This window comes from Mustela nigripes, chromosome 1 (genome assembly GCF_022355385.1).
Source record: "Mustela nigripes isolate SB6536 chromosome 1, MUSNIG.SB6536, whole genome shotgun sequence".
Lineage (NCBI taxonomy): Eukaryota > Metazoa > Chordata > Mammalia > Carnivora > Mustelidae > Mustela > Mustela nigripes.
The window spans coordinates 42165655-42187564 of NC_081557.1; the positions used below are offsets into that span (position 1 = coordinate 42165655).

At 37.0% G+C, this 21910-nt stretch overlaps 1 protein-coding gene across 2 annotated transcripts in view; it reads left to right on the top strand.

The window, feature by feature from the left end:
- The window catches only part of STK33 (serine/threonine kinase 33), a 150351-nt gene that overhangs the window by 18945 nt on the left and 109496 nt on the right, over nt 1-21910 (top strand). Inside the window, exon 2 of one of the 2 annotated variants that reach the window (XM_059389000.1) lies at nt 14573-14610. The exons of the other annotated variant lie outside the window; for it this stretch is intronic. The gene's annotated coding sequence lies outside the window, so the exon portion shown is untranslated. The remainder of the gene's footprint in view (nt 1-14572; nt 14611-21910) is intronic. 2 annotated transcript variants of the gene reach the window in all.

Sequence of the window (21910 nt, forward strand, 5' to 3'; positions counted from 1 at the left end):
TGCGGTTTGGTTTTACCTTCCGTTACTCTTCCTCTTAGAGCTCTCTCTTCTTTCTGTCTCAGCTGCCTGGATTCTCTGCTCCCTGCCCTCTGCACACCACCCTATAAGCATTTTTTATACCACCTACCAGTGTGGGTTTGCTACTGATTGGCTAACTCCTTAGACTAAGCTAGTCCCTGTGATATCTCCCTCCCCTGTAGCAAGAAGTTTACAAGAAGTTGCAAAGAAATGTTCGGGAGGTTCCATCTACATTTTACCCATCCTCCCCTAAAATTAACATCTTTAGTAACTATAGTCTAATGGCAATACCAGAAAATTAACATTGGTACAACCCACAGGGCTTATTCTATACATTTATGTATGTGTGTGTGTGTGTGTGTGTGTGTGTCTGGTTTGTGGATTTTTAAAAATCGCATGTGTAGTTTCTCCTGTAGTTTCTTCACTACTTGTAACCATCAAAATGCTCAATTGTACCATTGCTCCCTGTGCTACTTCTTGATGGCCACACCCAACCCTCCCCCTCTCTGTTGATCCCTGACTGTTTGTTCAAAATTCCAGTTTTTGACTGGTACTAACAAAGCTGCTGTGAACATTCATCTACAGATTTCTGTGTGATCATAGATTATCATTTTGGGGGAATAAATGCCCAGAATACAATTTCTCGGTTATATGGTAAGACCATTTTTTAGTTTTCACTTATTTATTTATTTTTCGTTTAAAAGAAGCTGTCAAGCTATTTACCGGAGTGACTATATCATTTTGCATTTCCGCCAACACTAATTCTCTATACCCAACATGGGGCTAGAACTCACAACACTGAGATCAAGAGTCCCATGTTCTTCCTCCCGAGCCAACCAGTCCCCCCATGAGTAGTCTCATTTCTCACATCCTCACAATTATTTGGTAGTGTCACTGATTTTTTTTTTTAAATTTTAGCCATTATGATGGTGATCTATCATTGTGATTTTAATTCACATTTCCCTAGTGACCGGTGATGCTGATTATCTTTTCATGTGCTTATTCGTCATTTGTGTATCTTTGGTGGAATGTCTGCTCATGTGTTTTGCCCATTTTCTAACTGGATTTTTTAATGTTTGAGAGTTCTTTACTTTTCGAGCTATAATTTGTCATCAGATGTGTGATTTTCAAATATTTTCTCCCAGTCTGTGTTTTGCCTTTTTAACACCTAATGAGGTCTTTCACAGGAGAAAATTTTTAATTTTGAGGAGGTTAACCTATCAGTTTTTCCTTCTTACCTATTTTGTTTTGGAAAAAAAAAAAAAGACTGGCATGCAGTTTGGAGTTTGTTGAAATTCTTGGAGCTGTGGGCTTATAGTTGTCATCATGTTTATAAAAATTCCAGCCATTATTTCTTTATTTTTTCTCTTCTCCTTTTGATACCTTGTTTGATATTGTCCTATAGGTCACTGTAGCCCTGTTTATTTTTACTCACTTTCCCCCACTTCCTTCTCTGTGCTTCATTTTGGCTAGTTCTTATTGCTTTGCCTTCAAATGAACTGATCTTTCCTTTGGAAGTGTCTAATATGCTAATATGTATCTACTCTACTTTTCATTTCAGGAATTGTAATTTTCATCTGTGGAGATTCCATTTGGATTGTTAAAAAAATTCTTCCATTTCTCTTCTAATCATGTTCATGTATTCCTCTCTCCTTCTAAAAATGTAGGGCATACGTATAATAGTTGTTTTAACATTCTTGACTGCTGGATCTATCTTCTCTGTCATTTGGGAGCCATATGCCTGCCAGCTTTTAACTGGATGTCAGTCATTATGACTTTCATGTTGTTGGCTGATGGATTAAATTGACTTTCTTCACATAGTGTTGGATTTTGTTCTGGCATGCAGTTAAGTTGCTTGAAGGCCTTCGAGGCCTTTTCAGTCTTGCTTTTAAGTTTAGTTAGGGCAGTTGTTTGCACAGTAGTTGTTGAAAAGACTTTTATAATTCATTGAATTACTTTGCTACCTTTGTTGGCAATCAGTTGACCTCTGTTCTGTTCTATTGATTTGCTCCTTGCCCCAGTACCACACTGTCTTGATTATTGCACCTTTTTATTGAGTCTTGAAACCAGGTAGTGTGACTCCTCCAACTTTTTTCTTTTTTGAGATTATTTTGTCTTTTCTGAAACCTTTGCCTTTATGAATACTCTCTGGAATCAGTTTGCCAATTTCTATAAAATATGCAGCAAAGTTGAGAATCACTGGACAGACCTTGGTAAAAGTCCATGCTTTCTGATAGTTCTTAGAAGTTGTTTTGTGGGCCTTCTCTAGAAAATACTTCTTAGGATGACTGGGCTTCATTCTACTTGAACTTCCATATTTTAATTTCTAAAAAATTGCTGTAATATGTATACTATCATATATTATATTATTATATATACACTAATAAATGCTTTTCTTTAGGTCTTTGGGTATATTTGTTGCCTTGTCCCTTTTAGTGTCTTTGGTAGTACTGAATTCTTATTGTTACAACATTGAGAATATAAGTGTTGATTTAGTAGGAGAAAAACAGGAAAGTAACATAGCACATCATTGATTAAATCTGTCAACGAAGGACGTATAAGAGAATTAAGCTTTTTCCTCTGTAGTATCAGAATTGATCTTCCTTCTGCTGTTACAGTTTCTTGACAGGTATTAGGGAAATATTCAGGGACACAGTTTTTATGGCACTGTAATGAATGAAATATCAATACTATAATGAAGTGGCATTCTTGCTTTTATATTTCCAAATGAGCTTGAGTTTTCAAAAACTTCAAAGAGGCTACTTTTTATTTTTGCTGCTATCTTGAAATATTTGCTTTAATAATGTTACATTTCTTGGTTACTTTAAATGATTTTTTTTCCTAGAATTTACCTAACCAAATTGCAGTATTCATTTTTACAATTATTTCTGAGTTGTGGTTTTGCATATATAAAACATTACCCACAATTTATGACTCCAGTTAAGTAAATTGGTCCTTTTAGTCTCTTGTTGTAAATACATGTAGATGTTATGAATAAGATCTTATAGGAACTTTTATGTCATTTTAATGGGTTCATGTTTGTATTGAATAATGCAATTGCAACTTTTAATTTCAATTTGGTGTGTTCACAGAATAAAATATTTGAATTAGCAAATGAATTAGGGCACCTCAGGACAGTGATGGAAAGAACTAAGAACTATATTCATTTTATTAGAGTGATCATATTGTTTTATGAGAAAACAAGCCATTTTGCTCTGGATGGCAATTATTTGCGGTAAAGAAGTACCTTGGAATTATAGATCATTTTTCAGTTTTATGGGCATTTCTGTCAGCTGAAAATAATTGCTGATTTGGGCTTTCCTTGGAGCAAGAAGTGGAAATTATTTTATTAACTTTGTATGGAGGCATCTTTTAGTCGTTAATTAGATATATTACTCTGGAAGCAGTGGAATATTGTTTTTTTAGAAGTTCAGAATTCTGTAATAGAAGCACAATAAAAGAATTAGTCAGCTGGAGAAAAGTGCCACATATGTGGTTCAGAGAATCTGAGGCTGATGATGATTTAGAGGGCAGCTAAGTGCTAATTGTATGTGCTACAGACATTGAGTCAAGAGGAGTTCAAAGCCTGAAAGATCCCGGTGAGCTTGGTTTTTGTTTTAAAAGATAGTGTGTGATGTACTTATCATGCCCATATTGGGACCACAAGAAGACTTTCCATCCTTCCCACAAAATGATCATCTGCTAGAGTTCCTTTGCATCTGATTCCCCACCCCATTCTGATATATACAAGCATAGCCCTTGTGTTTCTGAAATTGGGAGGACTAGCTGAACTGGTTGTATATTGGTTTGTTATAGCCTTATTCTGAAATGCACTCCTGCCAGGACTCTTTGTTTTCTTCATATCCCCTGAAATTAGGCTATGCCTTCAACCTTACGTTGTTCCAGCTACAAATCATAATAAGCAATCATTTTATGTCACTGAACTAGGTACCACGCAGTGTTCTAGATACTTTCCATGTATTGACTTATTTGATCCTCACGTCAGCTCTGCGAGATAGGGTAATATAATCTTTTCCATTTTACAGATGGAAACTGAGAAAAACATTGTCAGGCAGGAAGTGACTGAAGTGAGCTATGAATCAGATTCTCTGCTCTTAATCCTATTCTTTTCTTTTTAACTTGAATTGGTTAAGAAACCCCAAGTAAATTTGTATTATCAGTGTTTCTTTAATATTATTAACAATGTCCTGAGTTTGACAGCTCCAACTTTGTTACTAGAGACCCTCTAAAAAGCTTGTTTGGTAATTTCTTTAATTTCCACTAGAGGTCAGTCTAGCACCTGGCAATGTCAGTATTGTCTGCTTCCTGGTCTTGGAAGTGCAAAATTGCAAGTATACTAAGTTAAAGAAGTATGCTGTGAAAGACACTTGGGTAGCAGAATAATTTTTGAATTAGAAACATAATCAAAGAGTCATCTTTATAGTAATAAAGGGATATATGACTATTAAAGGACCCAATATCGGCTAAATAGATTGTATTTGCCAAATTTAATCAAGACATCCTGGGACCAAAAAAAAAAAAAAAAAAAAAAAAAAGATATCCTCGGAAATGATAACTGGTATAGAAAAGGCTAATGACCTTGACCTTTCTTTATTGCCTCTAAACTAACCACACATTAAATATTAAACCAATTTTGGGTTGCTACTCTCCCATTCCCATTTAATTCCTTCAAGGACGTAGAATATATTCTGAGAGTAATGAAATAGTGAAATTACTTAGTGTTCACTAATAGATACTCTCTGGTAATTTTAACACAATATGGGTCTGAGGATTTTTTTTAAGTATGCCCAGAGACTTTTATTTCTCAGCTTTCCTGTTTTAGAAATAACAAGGTATTGAATTACAATGCAGAAACCAGGAGGCTTCATTTAGAAGCAACATTTTCAGGCAACCTCTGTGGTTGGAAAAGAGGAGAGTCATATTTTGGAGGAATCTGGGTAGTTATTTGCAGAGTCCAGCACAGTCCTGAGAAGAGAGTAGTTTAACCAGGAATGTTAGTTCTGGGTAAAAAAATGGTTCTGACTCCTATAGGTTAAATAAAGTCTTTTAGGCAGCCTTCAAATGGACAGAAACAATCTGACTGGACTTCAGATGTGTCATATGGGAAATGAATGGTGACACACAGAAGAGGCCAGGCCAGGGAGGAAAGTTATACAGCTAGGTGGGTCAGCAGAGTTTGTAGGTCTGGATACCAAAGACGTTAAATTCAGGGGACCGCTGGAAGAGAGAGGAACAAGAGAGTCTTCCGCGTAGACAGAGAGACAGAGAGAGAGAGAGAAGCAGATAGGATATTGGGTTTCCAGGGAGACAAGTCACACCTAAGACCTGAGGCCACTGAGCATGAAGGGAAGAACTGGTGATTCCTAACAGTCCCTTTCCCATGCTGTGTATTTAACACATGCCAGGTACTGTGTTAGGACACTTCGTATATATTATCCATTTCCCTTTGATCTTATAAGGCAGATTCGAATCCCCTTTTACAGACAAGATGACTGAGGCACAAAGAGTTTCAGTAACTTGCCCGGGGTAGTATAGCTTGTGCTTGGCTGGACTGAGATTTGAACTCAGGGCTTTGTGACTCCTGCTGGGAAGCTGTGCTTCCTGATGCAGAAGGCATTTCTTTTCTGCCTCAGTTTTATGCTGCCTGCAGGGTAGGAATAGTCATAGGCTTACATCCAATGGGAAATTAACCCCATAGGTAAACCCCAATTACAGCAAAAGTAGAGGGTTATAACTTCCAGGGAGGTGGGAGTAGGGATATTTTTGTTAAAAATGTGAAGTTTCTTCACCTCTGCCTATCTTCACAGTAAAGACCTATATTCTCCATGTAGCAGTGATTAGGTGGTGGTGAATCTATGCCTTGTACTTCTCACTACTTTGTTGTTTTTTTTTCCTCTCCTAAAATCCACTAATTATCTTACTAGGTGTTCTCTCTGTTGGCTTGGTTTTTCATAAATGGCACTACTGGAGGTGCCCTCTCAAGGACTTTCTAGAGTCTTAATAGGAAGAGTAGTGGGCCAAACTAAAAGGAAGTTTAGGGATCACTAATTTGGTCTGTCAGTATACTTTTGTCACTTTATTTTTACACCTGCAGGCAGCAGTGCTTCTGAGATCTTTTGGTCCTTTAAAGATAGCTTTGATCCTGGATCTCTTTCTGCTTGGGATATGTTTTTGAAGGGCTGAGGACAGAATGTCAGCTTTCTTCTCCCAAAGGCACCCGTTGCTGAATTTCCCCTATAATCTGGGGCTTTCATCATTTCCTCCATGTTGATGGTGGCACCAGACCTGGGGAATAGCGTTTATCTTTTGTTTTTTGACCTAAGTGACTGGTTAATGGTGAAAGGGCCATCAGCTAAGAATGCTTTTAATAAGGCCCTCTTTTTTGTGGTCTAGCCAGGGTCTATCGATGGTCAACTGCAAAAAGTATTCCCCAAGTTCTCTCACTTTTTTCATCTGAAGTTGCTTGAAGGTGATTCTTAGGAAGAGTACATCCACATACTGTACAAGGGCAAGCAAAAGCTGGATCTCTTTATATAGCTTTTAATCTCTTGGTTGAAACTTTGATTTATTTTGACAAAATAATATAGAATTCTTAACCTAGCAGTACCATGTGACACTGGATCCACAAGTGCCAGAATTCCCTTCTAAGTCTGTAGTGCAATTCTCTAAGGCCAAAGTGCCTACTTTCTTCCAAGAGGCTTTTGGGATTGAATTTACTTCTCTATTTTCAATCCATAGATGTCCAAAGTGAGTTCTCTCTCCCATGTGCTATTTCATAGAGAAAGAAGACATTTGATGGGAATTTCCCTACCAACCTAATCTACAAACCTGCTTGTGCCCAACCATTCTTCCTCAAATAGCTTCCCAACCCGCTCTCCTACTGGTTTCTGCCCTTGATTCTCCTATATCCTGCAAATAAAGTCATATTTTACAAAGACAGATCAGATCGTGTCATAGAGCTTACATATTACTTTTACATTGCTCTTAGGATAAAGGCCGAAATCGTTAATGTAGACTACCAGCCTCTTTACGAGATGGGCCCCGGCCTCCCTCATCATCTTTGACTGACAACAGCATAGCCCTTCTTCAGAGTCTAGCCGTCCTGGTCTCCTTTGGTTTCCTCAGGTCTGCCATGTTCCTGCCTGGATCCTCCTTTTGGAACACATTCTTTGCTTCCCCTAGTTAACTGCTCATGGTCCTTTAGATCTCTGCTCAAGTGTCATTCTTCAAGAGAAATCCCAATGTAGTCATATCTCTTTTAATATAACTTAATTTCATTTTTTCTACATGTTTTTATTGTCAAAAAGTTCAGTTTCTCCCTGATGAGGACTCTCCCTTCACTTTATATATTGTCTGAGAACCTGAAGTTTCCAAATGAGTGTTAGTTTCGGGTGCCAGGTAGAGAGGGACTGGAAATCTGGAAAGTACAATACAGCTGTATAAAGATTTGCTGTTGAAGACTGATCCTGCATAGCCCCAAAGGGGAAATCATCTCTGACATTGTGATGACCTGCCCAAATTACAGGATGTGTCAGTATTTGACACTCATACACGAAGTCATCATTCCCCAACACATAATCTTGTGTTATGGCGGTTATAGGCTAGGCTAGAGCCATTCGTCACTCTTCCTTCATGAGCGCTTGGGTTGAGTTGAGCTTGAGTCACCAACTAAGACAGCTCCTGCTTAGCAAATACTCTTTCAGTGACATTTGCTTCCCTTTCTGCCAGAAGACTTCAGTCATGGCCATGTCATGTTTACCCCAACAGGTTTCCTTAATTTTGAATCTCAAGGAATACTCTCAGAAGGCCTATGGGCTTTGCATTCCAAGAAGAAAGGTAGTTATTTTTAGGTTCTACAGCTAAAGAAAAATTCTATTACATCCAGATATAGGGTACTTACTCATCGTGCAGTCTGTCACTAAGGGAGGCAAACCCAAGAGACACTTTACAAAATAAAATTGGACTCAAGGACCCTTTTGCCTCTCCCCATACTGAGAAGCATGATTTCTAGCTAAAATAATTTAATCCATACCTTGTGGGCACTCTATTTAATCTCTGCTTTAGCAACCACCCCTTTACTCACTTATTGATCTATTATCCTTGTGATTATTTGTTTAAAACCTGGCTTCCTCACTATAATGTAGGTTCCTAGAAGGTACCAACTCTTTCTGTCTTCTTCACTGATATATCCTCCATGCCTTTCAAAGTGCTTTGCACATAGTTAACATTCCATGCATATTTGATGAGTGAATGTATTGTAAGTTTTTCAAAGTAGATTTTAATAGTAATAATGACTTCTAAAGATTCAGGAGATATTTAAAAAGTAAAGGCATATTAACCATACTCCCCATCATGGAAATAATTAAAAACTCAACAAGCATAATTAAACACAAAGAAAAATTCTGCATAACTAGGAAATGGCTAAGTTCTAGGCATGGACTGGTATCTAAGAAGTATAGTGAAATATGGATCAAATCTAGGAGGATGCTAAAAACTGATACACACTTCTCTGGTCTATAAAAAGAGTGTGAATTTCACTAAAAGGAAGTGGAAGGCTTTGAGTGTCCCTTCTATGAGGTTTAGGAGTTGGAGCAGGCCATGTGAAAAATTGGAAAATCCCAAAGGGAGCTAGTTCCATATCTCAGAATAGTGGGAAAATAAGGATAAGAGAACAGTATTTTTTTTTTTTTAATATTTGGCTTCTAACCTGTATTGAAATGAGAGGGGAGAAAGGAAGAAGTAAGCTTTGCAGAAGTTGACCAGAATCAAATGAATCAAGAAATAAATTAGCAAACCAAAGTTGGCCAAATTGCTTTACTCTAATTATACAGAAAAAGTGCATTTCATGTTAAGAATTATTTCAGGGGATGGGGTGCCTGGGTGGCTCAGTGGGTTAAAGCCTCTGCCTTTAGCTCAGGTCATGATCCCGGGGTCCTGGGATCAAGCCCCACACCTGGCTCTCTGCTCAGCGGGGAACCTGCTTCCCCCCTCTCTCTGCCTGCCTCTCTGCCTGCTTGTGATGTCTCTCTCTCTCTCTCTGTCTCTGTCTCTGTCAAATAAATAAATAAGATCTTTAAAAAAAGAGAGAATTATTTCAGGGGAAAAAATTATTTTGGGAAACAGAAATTCCAGAAAAATGCATATCTGTTCACTCAAATAATATGAAGGGAACATAGAGTTTTTAAAAATTGGAATTAAAGAAAAGAAGGAAATTCCCTTCTAGAGATGAGAATCATGGGCTATGAGGCTTTGGAGCTGTTGCAGCCACATTCCCTGCCTCATGACGGAAGCTGGTCTGTCTATGATAGTAAGAGCAAGTCAACATGTAGAAGCAGAAAAAAAGACAGGAGACAAACCATCCTGGTTGAGACAAAAAGGCATGGTGATAGTGACATTCAAGTGTTATCAATAAGGTCCTGATGCTTTTTATGCATTTCTTAAAGATAGATGAGGTACTCCAGTATCCTTCTAATACATTGCTTTTCTTTGAGCTAGTTCACATTAGGCTTCTACCATATGCTTGCAACTAAGAGTTTTGTAAAATATAATTTAGATATAAAGACAGGCAGAGAAGATCCAACATATGCATTATAGGTGTGCCTGATAAAGAGAGCAGAACCGATGGACCGAAAAAAATTTAGATAGGTAATAATAATAAAAAAAAACCTTTAGAAATTAAGGAAATTCGTAGTAGGTAGAATCAAAAAGGCACATGTGCTTTCTAGGAAAAACTGAAACAGGATGATCAACAGCAAGTAAGCACAAGATAGTAAAGTTAGTGTGCTTCAAGTTTAAGAATCTTATAGGCATCTGGGCAGAAAAAGTGAGTCACTCAAAAGGTGGAAAATCAGAGTGGCCTCAAATATGGTGAATAGTCAAAGCTAGGAGGCAATGGATAAGTGTTTCTAGAGCTTTGGTGGGGTATGTGTGGGAAGACCCAATACCTGGTCAAGCTATGGTTTATGTTTATAGTTTATATTTAAACAATATTCTCAAGTATTCAAGAACCTTGAATAACTGGTTCTTGAATAACTGGTTCCTAAAAAACTGCCTCGTGAGTCAAATTAGTTATTTATGTGACAAATAAGGGAAAAGAACTTAGGAATGGAGAAGCAGATACTCTTTGAAAGGATTGGCGGGACATGTGGAATCCACTCAAAATACTGAACTAAATCAAATATAAATAACTGCATTTTATGAAAACAGAAGAAAATGTAAGGACTATACAATTAGTAGCGAGAGAGGATTTATAACAAGTATAAGGTGGAGGAAGATAGAAGAGGTGAAGTTATATATAAATGGGTGAACTCATTTTTCTTTCTTTCTTTCTTTTTTTAAAGATTTTATTTATTTATTTGACAGACAAAGATCACAAGTAGGCAGAGAGACAGGCAGAGAGAGAGGAGGAAGAGAGCCCAATGCGGGGCTCGATCCCAGGACCTTGGGACCACGACCCGAACTGAAGGCAGAGGCTTTAACCCACTGAGTCACCCAGGCTCCCCTGAACTCATTTTTCTTAGTGGAGAGAGAGTCAGTAGATCCAGCCTAACGTTGATGAATTTGCTGGTCTGAGGTGAATCTTGGCACTGCCACATACAAGCTGTGTAACTTTAGATAAGTTTAAACCTCATCTGTAGTCACAGAATCTTCATCTGTGTCATGGAGATAATGACACTACCAACCTACCGAGATTGTGGCGAGGATTAAATGCAGTAATGTATGTGAAGTGCTCCAACCAGTGCCCAGCCTGGAGTGAGCAATCAATAAAATTGACTCTTATATATTATTATTATTATTATTTTAAGGAAAAAATATGGGCAGATAGTTTTATGAAATTGGGATGTGGGGGTCTTTCTAAGCATAACTCTAAGCCCGGAGACCATAAAGGAAAAGATTAATAACTTGACCTCGGAAAAAGTAGAAGCTTTTGCATGGCAAAACCACCATGATAAGAATCAATGAACAAATACTCAAGTAGGGGAGAATAACTGCCATCTATTTGACAGAAGAAGGGTTGATATTATTAACATTCGGGGGTCACAGATAGGTAAGCTAATGAGAAATATAAAGAACCCAGTGTAAAAACAGATAATCTAAGTGAATATTTTACAGAAAGATAGCAATGATAAAAATTTGAAAAAATAGTCTCACTTATAATTAAAGAGGTAGAAATTTAAAAGGTGATGCCATTTTTCACTTATCAAATTGATACAGATGAGAAAGCTTGAAAATATTTAATGATAGGGTATGGCAAAATAGGCATTATTGGACCTTTTTTGGGGGGCAAGTTGGCATTGTCAAAATTAGAAATGTTCATACCTTTTATCTCTGCACTACTACTTTTAAGAATATATTTTACAAATATATTGAGAGTACAACAATATATGTAAAAGGGTATTGTTTTATAGCATTGCTTAAAGGAGAAGGGATTTGGAAACAATTTACTTGACTACTGATAAGAGTTTTTAAAGTAACTTAAGGTTCTTATGTACCTTGGAATATTATATAGCCATTAAAACAAAAGATATAAAAATTTATGTACTGATAATGGGAAAGAGGCCAAGCTATAGTATTTAGACAAAAAAGTAAGTTATATGAGACTAGATATAATATTATTTTATTTACTAAAAATAATACATAATTTATTCATATAAATGCATAGAAGAATTCTAGAATGTTACATAAGAACCATTAAAAGTAGTTGTCTCTGAGGTGGAAAATGGAGATGTTATGAACTTCTGTTTTCATTTCACACCTTTTGGACTCTTCCAAATTTTATTGCAGGAGTCATCTTTTAATTTTATAGTAACTGAAACAACAAAAAAGTAATCTTCCATTGATGGTGACTGGTGACTATGTTGGTTTTGAAAATTGAATTTAATATTTTGGGAATAAAGTTATGTGGGATAAATAGCAAAACAAATCAAGTAAGGTCAACTATTCAACAGAGATTATAAGTCCTAACTTTGCATGAAGCACTGAATGGACTTTTCCTGATGCTTGCGGTCCTGGGGAACAGATGATGCCTGATAAATGCTATAAAGAGAGATTCAGACATTTCTCCTAGAGGTTGTGTTTTCCTAATTAAAACCAGATGAAAGATCTGTTTGCAAACACTGTTTTCACTACACGACCATTGTGGCAATACCAACCCAGAAACTAGCATCAAGGACAAAAGCAGTGCTTTTGTTAAGCTTTGTGAATTCAGCTATGCCAGTTTGTTGCCTTTGGTTTCAGTTATCATAAGTAATGGCTGCTGATGGGGGAGAGAAAATGTGAGCAGGTGTGCTCATGATGATACTGATGGTGATAGGAAAAGGAGATGCAGTATTCCTGAGCAAAAACTAGGTTTGATCAAATCCTCTATCAGTGATGCTTAACTTTTATGTCACTACACACTTATTGCTGTAAAGGCAATGATTTTATGAAAAAGATTGTACTTTCATGGAACCAAGCAGATCCCAGCATTTCCTGGAGGATGGCCATATAATTCATACAAATCTATTTAGAAATTGTGACTTTTTTCTATTAGAGACCCTGTGATTTCTCAAAATCTTGTGATTCCATTGAGCTCAAGACATTTGAACAACAGGAAATGATTTCACTATCCCATTGGCATTGGCTGTTTGATCCTAAATATCCACATAGTTCTGATATTTTTAAAATTTTTATTTATATTCATTCAATTAACATATAACGTAATGTTGGCTTCAGATGTAGAGTTCATTGATTCATCAGTTGCATGTAAACCCAGTGCTCATTACATCACGTGCCTTCCTTAATGCCCATCACCCGCTTACTCCTTCTCCCTACACTTCCCTCCAGTATACTACCCTCTCCTCCCCTCCAGCAACCCTAAGTTTGTTTCTAGAATTAAGAGTCTCTTATGATTTGTCTCCCTCTCTGATTTCATCTTACTTTATTTTTTCCTCCCTTCCCCTGTGCTCCTTTGTTTTGTTCCTTAAATTCCACATATGAGTGAAAGCCATAGTTCTGCTCTGAACTGAACGCTTGTTTTGAAAACCTGAATTTGCTGCAGAGTAGCTGATATATTAGGAAACATTTTGAGCATAAATGAGCTTTGTATTTGCTTATGCACAATTTTGTCAGCAAGAAATACCAGGTGAACCACAGAATACTGCATCTAGTTGAACTGAGCCGTGCAGGAGTGTACAAAACGGCACCTCCACACGCCTGGGATGTCTCCCAGCTACCTCACTCGGGGCGCTATGAGCCACACCCACCAGCGGATGCTGCCACACCCCTTCCCTCTGATTCGCTCTGATTCGCTCTGATTTCCGAGAGCCTTGGCTCTGCGGCTTAGCAATTTAGCTCATGAACTCCGGCCTTCCCAACACTCACATTCACAAGCAAACTTCAGGTCTTTTTCAAAATAAGGTAGCCCTCAGGGAGATTCAAATTAAAACCACATTGAGATATCACCTTACACCTGTTAGAATGGCCAAAATTAACAAGACAGGAAACAACATGTGTTGGAGGGGATGTGGAGAAAGGGGAACCCTCTTCCACTGTTGGTGGGAATGCAAGTTGGTGCGGCCTCTTCGGAGAACAGTGTGGAGATTCCTCAAGAAATTAAAAATAGAACTTCCCTAAGACCCTGCAATTGCACTCCTGGGTATTTACCCCAAAGATACAGATGTAGTGAAAAGAAGGGCCATCTGTACCCCAATGTTTATAGCAGCAATGGCCACGGTTGCCAAACTGTGGAAAGAACCAAGATACCCTTCTACGGACGAATGGATAAGGAAGATGTGGTCTATATACACTATGGAGTATTATGCCTCCATCAGAAAGAATGAATGCCCAACTTTTGTAGCAACATGGACAGGACTGGAAGAGATTATGCTGAGTGAAATAAGTCAAGCAGAGAGAGTCCATTATCATATGGTTTCACTTATTTGTGGAGCATAACAAATAGCATGGAGAACATGGGGAGTTAGAGACGAGAAGGGAGTTGGGGGAAATTGGAAGGGGAGGTGAATCATGAGAGACTATGGACTCTGAAAAACAATCTGAGGGGTTTGAAGTGGCGGGGGGGTGGGGGTGGGAGGTTGGAATACCAGGTGGTGGGTATTATAGAGGGCACGGATTGCAAGGAGCACTGGGTGTGGTGAAAAAATGAATACTGTTATGCTGAAAATAAATAAATTTAATTAAAAAAATAAGGTAATATACTTATGTATTTCTTAACCATTTAACATATATAAAGCTGGGCTACCATTTTTCTTAGGTTTCTATCTTTTGTGTGTGTATCACAAAGTTTTTGAGTATTGTGTCCCGAACTGCATTTCCCTCATAAGTCCCGTGTTTTCTAGTGTGTGATTTTTCTAGTCTAGTGATTTTTAGGGACATAGATGTCTCCTTATAGCAAAAATAACGACCTCTTTGAGCAAATCTATGCTGATCCTTTTTCCTTTTCATTTTAAGTTTATATAACACATCTGATTTGCAAAATTTCTTGAACAAACACCCCCGATGGATGATGGGAATCTCCTTTTTCCTTTTGTTGCAGGTACTCCATTGCACCAAGTTAGCCCAGCATTTCCAGGGGTAAGCCGACTTCTCTAGTTCTTTACTGACAATTGGTTAGGCCTTTATAGTTCACATATACTAATGAATTGAGTGATTTTTCAACATTAAAATTTTTGCAAAGAATTTCATCTTGGAAAAAGACCTCAAATACTACATGTTGAACTCCTCTGGACTTCTCTAGATCTCTATAACTTAAGTTTCATTATACTGCTGACTTTCCATACATTTATTGTTATATGAAGAAAATACCATACCAAGTTTGTGGTGTGAAATACAAAGGTCAGGTAGCATGGGATTGAAAGCCATATATTTATTATTTGGAAATGAAATATTTGGGAAGAAGTTAGCCATCTTTATTTGAGGGTTTTGTCTACTACAGTGATGATTTAGGTTTACATAAAATCTTTCATGTTGCAAGTTGAAGTTCTTTTTGAGGTTCTAACATGATATGCATAGATCCAAGGAGTCACAAGTGTATAGTCACCTTCTTAACATCTGACTTAGAATGCTTACCCTGTACTCAGATTCTGTTCCCTGTTGTATTTTGCTCAGTAGTTGCCTTGTGAATTATTTCTGTAAAATATGAAGAGTAGGAATGTATATTTTGGCTTGAATACTTGGTTTAAGATTTACTTTATGTTAAAAAAGTACAGACTTAAAAAAAGATTATTTATTTATTTATTTATTTGAGAGAGAGAGACAGAGACAGAGACAGAGATAGCAAGAGGGAGCATGAGTGGGGAGGAGAGGGAGAGGCAGGTTCCCCACTGAGCAGGGAGCCTGATATGGGGTTCAATCCCAGGATTCTGGGATCATGGTCTGAGCTGAAGGCAGATGCTTAACCAACTGAGCCACCCAGGCACCCCTGAAGTATAGACTTTTACTCTAACTTTGGAAGATGGGAATGTGGCCTTCCTTAATTGACATTTAAGAATTCTTTTAATTTTCTCTTTGAAAGAAAGTATCTTTGCCAGTTTAGCAGAGGGACATTACAGCCATGACCTTAAAATCTCCTCCTCTAAGTGGTGATGCAACATGGGGGCTTAAGTGGGTACGAGAAGAATCAATGAAACAAGATGGGATTGGGAGGGAGACCAACCATAAGTGACTCTTAATCTCACAAAACAATCTGAGAGTTGCTGGGGGGAGGGGGGTTGGGAGAGAGGGGGTGGGGTTATGGACATTGGGGAGGGTATGTGCTATGGTGAGTGCTGTGAAGTGTGTAAACCTGGCGATTCACAGACCTGTACCCCTGGGGATAAACATATATGTTTATAAAAAATAAAAAAAATTAAAAAAAAAATCTCCTCCTCTTCTTCACTCATTCTTCAGAGAATACATACTTGTTAAGTGCCTACTATGTGTTGTACTGTTTTATATCTGGATAATATGATGATGAGTAAAAACAGTACTGTCCTTCCTCTCTAATCTAGTGGGGAAGATAGACATTCATCAATTACTGACCAAAATATGTAATTATAAATTGTGTTAAGTGCAATGAAGAAAAAAGCACAGGGAGACCTAATTTGGATAAGTGATTAAAAAAAGGCCTTTCTGAGGAAGTGACATTTAAACCGAGACCTACAGGATAAGGAGTTTACCGGAAGGGAAAGGGGGTGGAAGGATTTCCAGGCAGAGGCAAGAGGTTTTGTGATATCATTTTATAGTACTTATGACCTTTTTAGATGCTTATATAATTAGGTACTAGTCTATGAGCAAGACAGTTTATAGAGCTGTGTTACTGAAAAGATGCATATAAATTACATTTTTATAAATGAATTCCTGAATTCCTGCAGGCTTACATTATATTCACTGTGCTATATCATCTGCATTTGATTGATGTTCAGTTACTTCAATTACTGCTAGATTGATCTTTCTAAAGCACAACTTTGATGATGCTTTTTCCTGCTCAGAAATCTTTACCAGCTCCCCAATTACTCAATAAAGTCCAGACTTCTCAGCCTTATGGTCAAGCTATTCCAAATTGGTCCTAGTTTCAATGTCCTCCTTCATCTTTAGTTATTCCTCTTCGGGCAGTACTCTGTGTTAACCAACAGAACTTCTAGATGAGTATATGTCTGCCTTCACTTGTGTTAACTTCTCTTTCCTTGCAATGTGTCTACCTTCTTCCAAGCTGGTCATGCATATTTCCAGGCCCATCGCAAATGTTCCCATCAAATCTCAGCATCTTTCTCCGATCCCTCAAGCTGTATGTCACTTCTTTCTCTTCTCACTTCTTATGACATTTTATTTTTACTGCTCTTGAGGCACTTCTCCCTTCTTACTTTGTTTTGAAGTTATTTCTAGGCATGTCTTATCTTCCCAGCTACTTATAAGCTTCTTGAGGCCAAAGTCTGTGATGGGTAAGTCTTTGCTTCTCTTGCTGTGCCTGACACAATCCCTTGCAAATGTAGCCTCCAAAGAAAAATTTTGGAAGGAATTTGTAAGTTAATTTTTGGTTGCTTGATTGCTCTTCAAAAGTAGTTAATGATTTCTAAACAGATGTATCCAGGGACTGAAATATAAATATATATAAGAATCTTTTGTAATGTTAGTCTTCCTAAATTCAGATTTTCTTACAAAGGGGTGTGAGTTGTTTGGGATGTCTATATGTCTTTTTGCCCATTTCAGTGACATTGATTCACAGAGATTATTTTAGATTCATAAGTGGTGCTGTCATTTCCATTTTTGCCTCCCTTTTGAAGGTTTGCATGCTCATTTAGCCGTAAAAAAGAATGAAAAGAACAAATCATCACCCTCTCTGGTTGTTGATACCCAGCGGGGAGAAATAGATTTGAAAGCATGTCTAGGTAATGTATTTATTTTGATTGTTTTGGGTTTTCCAAGTGAATGTGACTTTAAATGAGTTTGGAATAGTTCCATATAGAATTTCGTTATTCATTGGTTCATTTGGACCTATACTTTTGGTAAACAACTTCCTATTTATAACTTTTTATTAAAACCTATTTCCCTTCGAGAAGTTGTGCCCTTCACTTCTATTTGAATAAACATTTGAACAGCTTTTAGATAGCTCTTCAACATATGACTGTAAGACCCATGTCATGACTTTAGTTGATATAATTCTGAGGGTTTTTTTTTAACTGAAATAACATTATCTCAAGTGATATTTTAAATATACAAGTGGTGATATATTTCTTACAGAAATGTGTATCTCCAAGGACAGTTAAAACAAAGTATGTGTAAATATTTATAATTGATTTAGTATTTGTAATTAACTTTATTGTTTTGGCTAGAAGCATTTCTTTACAAGTCTCAGTTAAATTCATTTCTTCCTCCTTTTATAAGTGGTAGTTTTTAAAATGAGAAATCATTTAGAAATTCCACATCTTTACGATTAGCTCTGTTGTTCTTAAAATTTAGCCTTGGGATAGAATATGATTCTGTACCAGTTAATGAGTGTATATGAATTATCAGAGGGTTTTTTCCTTAAATATATTCTTTACTTTTCATATAAAATTATAAAAAAACAAAAATATTAAAAAGTTATAAGGAAAAAATGAAATGTGTCCTTCATTCAGAATTCTTCAGAAACAATCATCACAGTAGCTATTTGTTAATGAAGATCAATCTCTGACTACATAGTAATTATGACCACATATAAATCTGGGTTAAAAAAATCTAACTTCTGCTCTGGAGGCAGTTTTCATATTGGATTAAGCTGGGGACCCTAGATTTTTCAAAATTCCCTTAAGATTATTTTGACATGATAATTGTGGATTACTATTTAGAAAGATCATGTGACAGGAGACTATTAAATTTTTCTAGTTACATTGTTTACATGATGAGTATTTCTAAAGACTGTGTGTTTTATTTTCCTAGTCTTATAAATTTGAAATACCTTGTTTTATCAACAAATGTGGCCGAGAAAAGTAGTAGTGCTGTAATTCCCATAGTTAAAAACTATGTGGTTTTGAGCCATTAATCACTGAAGGCATTTGAAAATGTTTTCATCTGCTAATTTGAGTGATGGTTCAATTGTCAATGTAGTGTTCCTCTCTTTGATTCCTTGGATCCATGTCATAGGACAAGATCCTTTATGTAATTTTCATTTGGTCATATGCGACAGCATGTCGGGATCCAATAAATGACTAGAAGAAGACCTTGAGAACAGATATAGAGTCTGTATACAGCAGCATCAAATTGAAGGAGGTAATAAGAAGCTCTAAAAGGTGGAAATGAAATCATTTTGTTTATTAAGGTTCTTTCATGCATTCAGAAGTTTGATTTCATTGAATTATGTGCTTGATATTGTTTTGGAGTTTTTCAGCCCTGGCACTACTGATAGTTTGGACTGAACAATTCTTTTTGAGGGGTCGTCCTATGCATTGTAGATGTTCAGCGACATCTCTGGCTTCTATCCTCAGATGCCACTAGTGCGATCCCAGTTGTGACAATTAAATATGACCCCAGACATTGCCAGATATCCTCCAGGGGACAAAAATCATCTCTGGTTGAGAATCATTGTTTTAGATGAACACTGTAAAAGCAAATTTTTTGAAATGCATTTTGCATTTTTTCCCTGTTTCAAATATTGTACATGTTCCATGTGATTTGATCTTTCAATACTTTCCAGGTAGTGCCCTACCTGAAAAAAAATGGCTTAGGTGCTATAATGGAATATGGAACTAGCCATATTAGCTATAGAACTGCTGAAAAACCTTACGTTTGAAAATTAACAAGTGATTTAATCATGGTTCTATAGCATTTGTAACATCCTGGATCAAAGAATCTACCTCTTTCTTGATCTTTTGAAAAATATGTTGGAGCCTAAGAAAAAATTTTTACAAAGAAAGCTTCTAATGCCCGTTATTTTTCCTCCTCTAAGTATGATCCTATTCATCTTTTGTTTTAAAGGCTCTGTAACTTATTGGTACTGCATAAAAATTCCATTATTATAGAGACTCTTCTCTGCTGCATCCTTTTCTGAAGTTATGAGAGATGTGAAACATATTCTGAAAATTCATTCAAAGCTTTAAAACTTATTATATCCAGGAGAGACAGATTTAAGATTGTTGAAGTTTCTGGTTGGGGTACTTCAAGTAGAAATCCATACTCCATTAGGCTGTATAACATTGTGACCTTAATTTTCCAGATATTTTGCCCTTTAAATTGAAAGCGGCATTTTAATACTATTTAAGTCTTCTGGAGGGGCTTGTAATATCACAGACTTAAGTTGTGAAACATTTGAAACAAATGAAAAGTAAAATAGCAAGTGATTTAGGCCTGTAGAATTATATATATTTTTTATTCTAAAATATACAATGATAGAAGGATATGCATGGAATGTGCTTAATGCACTGAAGTTGGTGGGGGAATAAAAGCTATTTAGTAAGGAATTGTTCATACTGTACTTGAGCAGAATTTCTTTCATGGGTTTTTTTTCTTGACATTGCCTAAAGAGTTTCTCATTAGGAATAGTTAAGTTCTCTGAAGTTAGGAAATTTACTTTGTATAAAACTATGGTCTGGGTGAAATGAAAATCTACTTGGACAATAGCTACCGAGTTATCTTGCTTCAGCAGATAAAGCAGAAAATGTAAAACTGTATTATACCACAGAGTCAAGAAACCGAGAACTATTTAAAAAAAAAAAAACCCACAAAAACCTCTATGGAAAAGGAGAGATGAAAAGCCTCTTGTTCTTTCATTAGTAAATTAGGTCAGTTTTAAAATAATACACTCATTGAAAAATGTACACATTTCTCAAGTAATTGATATAATTTAATCCAATTCCTATCTTAAGGTATAAAACTGAATTCTTTAGGGGCTCTTAATTGCTTCATCTATTTTCCATTGTAAAATGTTGTTTAGAACCTAAATTGATCATATAATCTTTTCTTGTGGCTCACTGAAGGATGATACATCAAATATTCTTTTTTAATCTATAGAAGCTTAAAATTTATTTTAGTCTCTGTTTGTGTATTATTTTAGTTATGAGTTAGCTATTAAGGGGATATGATAACCTCCCTGAGTTCTTTTTACACATATTCTTGTTAGTTAAGTGCCAAGTAAATTACATGATTATGTTAATGTCAAGTGATTATTCCATGAGTTACTAGGGGACTTTCTTTAACATAAAGAAGCATTTGCAGGTAGATTCTCCAAATCTCTTGCTGTCCTGTTGCACTCCAAAATTAGAGCAGTTTATCTTTATTGGTATTGATGTTTTATGGGCGCTCCATTACTTAAGGCTAAAGGTGAAAAGATTCTTGCCTGTTTGTAGGATGTATAGCCTGTTTTTCTTTTTCCTCTGTACTTTACATATCTTTCTTTTTTAAAATTTTTTTTATAAACATATAATGTATTATTAGCCCCAGGGGTACAGGTCTGTGAATTGCCCCGTTTACACACTTCACAGCACTCACCATAGCACATACCCTCCCCAATGTCCACAACCCCACCACCCTCTCCCTACCCCTCCTCTGCAACCCTCAGTTTGTTTTGTGACAGTAAGAGTCTCTTATGGTTTGTCTCCCTCCTGATCCCATCTTGGTTCACTTATTCTTTTCCTACCCCCAAGCCCCCCACATTGCATCTCCACTTCCTCATATCAGGGAGATCATATGATAGTTGTCTTTCTCTGATTGACTTATATCGCGAAGCATAATACCCTCTAGTTCCATCCATGTCGTCGCAAATGGCAAGATTTCATTTCTTTTGATGGCTGCATAGTATTCCATTGTGTATATATACCATATCTTCTTGATCCATTCATCTGTTGATGGACATCTAGGTTCTTTCCATAGTTTGGCTATTGTAGACATTGCTGCTATAAACATTCGGGTGCACGTGCCCTTTTGGATCACTACGTTTGTATCTTCAGGGTAAATACCCAGTAGTATAGCCTGTTTTTTGCCGAAAGTTTGGTTCATCAAGTCTCCGGGTCCATGTTTAGTCTCCGTCTTACTCCTTTACCTTATTCAGATACACTATCTCCCAAATGATTACTCACGGCCTCATCAGACCAGGGCAAGAGAGATCAGTCCTGCTGAGAGAACAACTTTAAAGTTGCAGGGCAGTGTTCCAAGATGGCTCTCAAACACCACCCCTTCCCCCAACAAGATTGGCCTTGATATCGATATATGAATGTCTTTTCTAAGGGCACCTGGGTGGCTTGGTCAGTTAAGCATACAACTCTTGGTTTCAGCTCAGATCTTGATCTCAGGATTGTGAGATTGAGCTCTGAGTTGAGCCCTGAGCGTGGAGCCTGCTTAGGGTTCTCTCTCTCCCTCTTCCTCTGCCCCCTCCCCACTTCCTGCCGCTTGTGCACCTGCTCTCTCTCTTTCTCACTCACTCTCG